Here is a 7,198-nt window from a genome sequence, read left to right as displayed (position 1 = left end):
TCTGCACTTGTGTTTTGGCAAGTTCAAAGCTATGAACAGCATTTTTGACATTTTTTCTTGGGGCATAAATATGAAATGTTAGTTGTTCTAATGATTACAATTTCAAGCCATTACATTTGAAAGGGTCAGTGTTTGAAATGCTGATATTTGTAGCAGCCCAGTGTGCTCACTTGTGATTACTCTTTCTGAAATATCTTGAGCGTACCTTTTGTCATAACAGCCTTTTATAAATGCATTTTATGGCCAAATACCTTTTATCTATTTTTTCTGTAGGTACATTTTCCTATCACCACACAGTTTTCTTTTCTTTTTAGTTGATCAATTGCTCTCTTTACTATCTTACTGAAAGAAGTAGATCTTTCTTGTAAAATTTCCAGGACATTTACTGGAACGTGTTTCACACAGATGTACATTCCCTGTTTTAGGGAATTTAGGGAATGTCACTTCAGTGACATTATTACTAGCAGTTGATAATTAGGTTCTTTCATAGTCAATCTTCACTTCTAAGAAAGATTAATCATATTTAATAATATATATATATATAATATAATATAAATATGGTATATGTTTCACTTAAAAAAACCCAAACCTCTTTGTTCTCATAGTGCTCTATTTTGAAACCTTTAATCTGGTGAATTTTCTCTTGTTCATAGTTATTCTTTCAAATTCAATAAGATTAGTTAAATTATTAATTATCAGATAAATACAAAGTAAATAGGATGTGGCAAATTTCAAGCACAATTTATTTAATCTTGTATGACATGTTTAAATTGCCCTTATCACAGTAATGTTCTACTATTCATGGTATCATTGAGGCAGAAACAGGTCAGAGATTTTAGCTGGCAGTGTGTTCCTATAAAAGACCTTGCAAAAGCACATATCTTCTGGAGAAGTCAGTAAAAAATGAGATTTTTGTGTATTTCTAGCAAATATCTATCAGTTTAAAAGGAATAGAAGGAATTACTTGTGTGATGATGAGTAGTAAATTATTCCTCTTGAAAATGAGACTTCCCTTTCTGTTAGGAGCAAGGGGGAGAAGACAGAGATCACTAGACCAGGTGACTTCACAGTAAATATAAAATATGTGTTGGGAAAACAAAATAACTGACCAGGCCAACAAATGTATCTTCATCTGGAAAGATAGGTCTGCTCTCACAACTTCTGAGTCTACCCAATCACAGAACTGCATGGTTGAGATTGGAAGGGAGCTCTGTTGGGAATCATCTGGTCCAACCCCTGCTCATGCAGGACACCTACAGCCAGTTTCCCAGGACCACGTCTACACTGCTTTTCATTATATCCAAGGAGAAAGATGCCACTACCTCTCTAGGCAACCTGTGCTAGTCAGTCACCCTCAAAGTGAACAAGTGTTTCCTGGTGCTCAGATAGAACCTGCTGAGGAACTTTTTTCCACTTATGTTCCAACATCTCTCCAGAAATTAAATTAATGAATAAGTTCCTTCCCTGCCCATTTCCCATTTCTACACCCTCCCCCATCAACTTCAATGTACTCTCCCAATTATGTCCAGGAGTCCAGACTAGTCAGTCTTCCAGGTATGACATCACTGTGAATTGGCTGAAGGAAGGATTCACCTCCCTGGACCTGCTGGCAATGCTTCTCATAATGCAGCTCACACTACCATCAGGTTTGGCTGCCAGAACACCCTGCTGGCTCAGGTTCAGCTTGGGCTACAGGTCATTTTCTGCCAAGCTGCTTTCCAGCTGTGTGGCACTCAGCATATACTGGTGCCAGTGCTTGCTCCTTCCCATGTGGCAGGGCTTTGCACTTCTCATTGTTGACCTCTGTGAAGTTCCTGCCAGCCTCTGGAGGTCCCTCTGGATGGCAGCATCACCCTCTGGTACACTCACCCACTGCTCCCAGGTTTGTGTCATCGGCAAACTTGCGGAGAGTACACTCTGTCCCAGTTTATTAGGACATATCTAGAAAAAGAACAGCAGAGTGGGGGGGTCTGAATCTAACCTACCCTTTTAAATTCTAATGATAAAGAGACTCAGCAAGTGCAAGATAGCACAGAAGAAAGAAAATCCAACTATCAGCAGAAAGCCAGCTGAACTGTTGGTGGTAAAGCATCACTTAATCAAATAAGTTATTTCAAAAAATTAAGCAGACCAGAACAGAAGCTTAAAAGCTAACACTGACAAAACACCAATAAACGTTATCAGCAAATATTAAATTGCTTTCCAAAACAAAATCAATTTAGAAGTTCACTTCACAGGAAAGGTCTATCTCACCATAACTTAGCAAGACAGATGTATTCATCAGCAAAAATGCTGAACCCCAGGACAGTGATTTCAAGAGTAAGACATTTTATTTGGATAAAACTCCTGTCATAGCATTTGTGTTAAAGATTGTATTCAAAGTCAAACCATTTGGTACTAACAATGGCATTTTTTAATAATGAAAGGACAGTCTTAAGGAAGAGAACTTTCCTAAATATATGAGATGTGCAGATGCAAAAAATAACCAGTTTACTGTTTAACTTTCAGTGTGCTGTTCATTTATTAATTATTTTGATTATTATTTACTTAGGTAGATTTTCCACAATTGGTTGCTCAGAAATATAGGGGAAAGTAGATAACCGAGTAGTTTAAATCTCAGTCTGAAGCAGACTAAACTATACTTATTCTGTTCCTGATAGATTACTTTCTTACCTTTCTAACCTCCAAACAGGTTTCCCTAGACAAATTCTGATTTCATGTAAAGATTGCTAAATGCAGATTTGATGTAATAAACTTTATATAAAATGATAAACTTTTAATCATATTATTATTTACATCTACTTAGCTTATTTTTTTTGCTTCTGATTTTATTTTCACTCTTTTCTGCAGTGAAACTGTGAAAAGAATAGTTATATTTTAGTCAAATATTGAATGCTGAGGAAGATTAGTCATCTGGGCAAGAGGAAAAAAAGAATCATTTCCTTTTGATTACTTGTTCAACAAGTTGCAAGTTACCAAGGAACTAATAATATGGTGAGCATAGCATAGCTAAGAGGGTGCCTCATCAAGCAACAGCTAGTTCAACAGAAGCAGAATAAACTGTAGTGAGAAATAAAAAGCATTTATAACGATCATATAAATCCTTTCTCATTTCATCACAGTGGCTTCATTTGTAGTTAGAGAGCTTGATTCCTATTTTAGAATTATTTTTTCTTTCAAGTAATTTAAACTCTCCAATTATGTTCTTTAAAGCAGTAAATCAGCTATGAAAGAAACACCTGCAATGGGAGGTTTAGATTTTTGGTGAGGGTTTCCTTGTTTTTATGTTTGGGGTTTTTTTGTGAGAGTTTGTGTTTTGATTTTTTTTTTCTGGTTGATTGTTTTTTGTTTTTTTGGGGATTTTTTTTGTTTTGGTTTGGTTCGGGTTTTGTTGTTGTTGGTTGGTTGGTTTTTTCTTGTTTTTTTGTTTGGTTTTGCTTTTTTTATCTTTTCAAGAGTAGGAGTAATGATTTCCCAATTAAGAAATAAACTTTATTCCTACTTTATATATTTTACTTTTATGCTGAGTAGCTTATATCAAATAAGGTGAGCCACTTCGGTCTGATGCAAATCACAGCTAGGAGTGAGATTATGTCTTCATTTATGTCACCTGGCTTTTGTGTACATAAAGCATTTAAGAGCCCATACAGAATGAATACAGCATGAAATTGTCAACACAAATTGTGAAAAAGAAGACAGTGCTCATGAACTTTATTTGATATAGCTTCAGAATATTATTTTCATGATTCTTCCGTAAAATCTATGAAAACATATTCAGAGTAAATAGTTAAGGTAGAAGTCCAGTTAATTATATACATAAAAATATATATACAATTATGAATACATATATATAATTATGACTATATATATATAATGAATCTGAAATAATGGAGAAGAAAGAAAAAATTCAGTACAAAACAGATTTTGATGCATATCATATGTTATAAATGAACTTTATATAAGCTATACTAGGGATTGCTATTCAGAGAGGATTGTAGACCCCAAATCACCCTGTCAGAAAAACTAGCAAGAAAATGAGAAAAGATGACCTTGTAACAGGAAAATATACTACTGCCATTTAACCCAACTCATAAAGTAGATTGAGGCAGTTTGAAGACATGTAGAAGGGAATGCAAAGCAAAGGTCAGCATTTTGTAGCAAATGTAATAAAGACTGGGACTGGATTGAAGAAATTCATTGCACACAACACTTAAAAGCCGATAAAGAGTGACTGATGGGTGTAGGAGAGGAAGGAGTGGCATTACAGAAAGAAGATCCTGACCTGGTAACACCAAGGAAGAACACAAAGATCTAAAAAACAAGAACTTTGACCTTATCACATCTTATTTAACTGTATTTTCACTTCTTTTCACCTGTAGAGTAAATTTGCTAGGTTCTAAGAAGCAATATCCTTTACATGACTGGCTAGTCCATTTTTTCTGCCTACAAGTGTAAGAGTGCATTGGAATAAATACTTACCTTCAGTGCACCCACTGCCTTGTCTTATTATTTTGGGACTCAGCTGGTGGATGGAAACTGGAAGTATTCCTTTTATCAGCCAGCCTGACTGGGAAATGACAGCAGCATCAGGAGTGGAAATCAAGCACATGCACACACATACACTGGAGACACTGCAAATAAGGAGAAAAGAATATTATGTTTTACTGATTTGACGCTTAATGACATTCTAAAGTATTTGGATACTAAAAAGGCAACTTTAACTGATTCTTCAATAAACAAAGTGGAGTTCAGTCTGCTTAAATTGTGTACAGACAAAATTGTAAATATGTATCTTTGAGGACAATCCAGCACACAGAAAAAAATATATTACTTCCTTTTCCTCCACTCTTTCGTTTCTTTTTTGTTTTCATTTTTCAGTAATGGAAAACTGTTGAAGGCCATTCAAACTCCTTAAACAAGACATCTCTTAAGATTACAGAAAACCAGTGGGTGTGGTGAGTGCTTCCATTTACTTTCCTTACATCTTTGCTAATAATATCATAACAGTAAAGTAAAATTATTTCAGAGCTATCCAGAAAAAAAGAAGTATCTGCACATTCTAAATTCTACTTAGAGGCAAATCTAATACTTTCTACATATCTGAAGGCTTTCCTGTTCATGATAGTAAATGATCCAGTCGGGGGATTGCAAACCAGCATGGATTGATAGCACTTCTTTCGAGATACAAAAGCATTTTTTATTAGAATATCGCTATCATGTCCCTTTGAGATGGATAAAAATAAAACCTAGACATCAAATTGCTGGCCTAGAACTAGGAAGAAGAAATAACCACCGAAGTTGAGACATTCTGACAAGATGCAGTGAGGTGCTTTATCACTCTTTGATGAACCTATGACTAACCTTTGATGAATCTCTCTAAACTGTACCTCACCTTTCACAGATAATCATAGAGCATATTCCGACTTCCCCACAAGCTAGTGATTTTGGCACTAGAGGTAAAACATTCATGAATTCACTTCATCTTTAACTAAATGAAACGTAAGAGTTCCCAGTGTTCTCCTTTCCTAAATGACTGCTTTAGCTGTCAAACAATTATGTAAAAATGAAAACTGATTTATTTTTAATCTGTGACAGCTCACTTTAACAGGAACCTAGAATTATGGCAGAATATGTACTCCACTTTTGTCCATGTAAGGAGAAACACTGGTAACTGTTCCAACAGTTCCCAAGTTCATTACTGTAGGACCCCCTGAATTTAGAAATTCATGAACAGCCAATCCTGGAAATCACATCTAAAAACTAAGAAAATTTTGTGCTAACAGAATTTAACAGAAAAAAACTGTGAACTCTGAAAAGTTTCACAGTTCAAAACAAATTGTATAAGATGATAAACAATTTATTCAGTTTTTCTGTTAGAATAATAAGAAGGAAAAAAGTCCACTTAATTTGCAGCAAAAATGATATGCACAATACTTGTTTAGAACAGCTGGGAAACTAAACTGGCAACAGGAATTAGTGCTGCTGCAGGAGTATCTCAGAGATGAGGAACAGCATTTTGTGCTGTGGTAAACAAACTGATCTTCCAACAACAGCAGTAATAACTAACCTCAAAATCCCAACAGGAAGAACAAAATCCATTAGTCTAGACACAATTCACATTCCTCTCATTTGGCTCAAAAATACTCCATCTTCTGCTTTAGTTGCTGTAGCAGACAGCACCCAACACCTAATCTTTATAACAGAAAAATTCAGATTTGCCTACTTGGTTGGAAGGTCTTGAATCAGTTCTGCTGAACAAATTAAGTTAAAAAGCAGAGTTAAATACCAGAGGTCTACTTACACATGAAAGAAAACTTACAGCTTCAGAAGAAAGAAAATTTTATTTTAATTACTTATTTACTTCTAAGATCAGAACTGTAGACATTCCTACCACCAGGCCAGAAAAAAGAACTGTATCTGTTCCTAATTCAATGTACAAGGTAGAATGAGAAACACACTGAGAACATTAATTACTGCCAAACTACTTTTCCTTAGCCCCAGCCCCTGCCCAGCTGTAATGAACTTAAGGAGTCACAGGTGGAGTCAGTGAGAGAGGCCATAGGCAGCACGGCTGTAATAATGGGTGGCCAGAGCAGAAATCTCAGACTCACTCCAGGCAAGTGTTAAAGTGGTAGGAACAGAAGTGAAAACTGATAAAAAGATGTGTGAAATTTGTAGGTATAGTGCACATTAAGCATATTAAATGTTTAAAGATATAGTTAGTTTAGTGTTTATGCTTTACCATCTTGAAGGAAACAACTATTTCTGTTTTTTTCTTTGGTTTTGGTTGCTTTTATTTTTTGTGGGGGGGTGCTTTTTGTTTTGACAACCTGGTTGTTAGATGGAAGGGAAGACAAAAATTGGAAAATATAGCACTACAAGAAGATTTAAATTTAAATTCTGCATTTAAAAGGAGGTGGGGGAGGGAGTTCTGTTTACTTAGAAAATTAAATGTAATTAACAAAAAAAACCCTCATGTTCCTGGTAAAATTGCGACTGAATGCTAAGAAGGGATATTTAAATATATTCCATTTTTAGTGACAAAAGTCTTATTTTTGCAGTATTGCACATGATCCACATACAAAATGTTCAGTGAGACATGCTCTTTCTCTTTGAGCAAAACAATGACAAAAACTTCTATGCTCTACATAGATGTCATATATTTAGGGCAAAACATGGGGATAAAAATTAAAAGTTA

The 7,198-nt window shown here is 35.2% G+C and overlaps 1 long non-coding RNA gene across 1 annotated transcript; it reads right to left on the bottom strand.

Moving 5' to 3' along the window:
• Window positions 1-720: 720 nt before the first annotated feature.
• On the bottom strand, window positions 721-6,430 carry LOC148184847 (uncharacterized). The gene is made up of 3 exons (XR_015771981.1): window positions 6,302-6,430; window positions 4,480-4,631; window positions 721-1,941 (listed from the first exon to the last, which is right to left on the bottom strand). It is a non-coding gene; the product is annotated as an uncharacterized LOC148184847 (long non-coding RNA).
• Between the last annotated feature and the right edge of the window lie 768 nt (window positions 6,431-7,198).

This window comes from Pseudopodoces humilis, chromosome 2 (assembly GCF_049639895.1).
Source record: "Pseudopodoces humilis isolate 2021_Gansu_Grassland_sample_001 chromosome 2, ASM4963989v1, whole genome shotgun sequence".
Lineage (NCBI taxonomy): Eukaryota > Metazoa > Chordata > Aves > Passeriformes > Paridae > Pseudopodoces > Pseudopodoces humilis.
The sequence above is the reverse complement of the archived record's forward strand: the minus strand, read 5'-3'. Positions and strand labels throughout refer to the sequence as shown.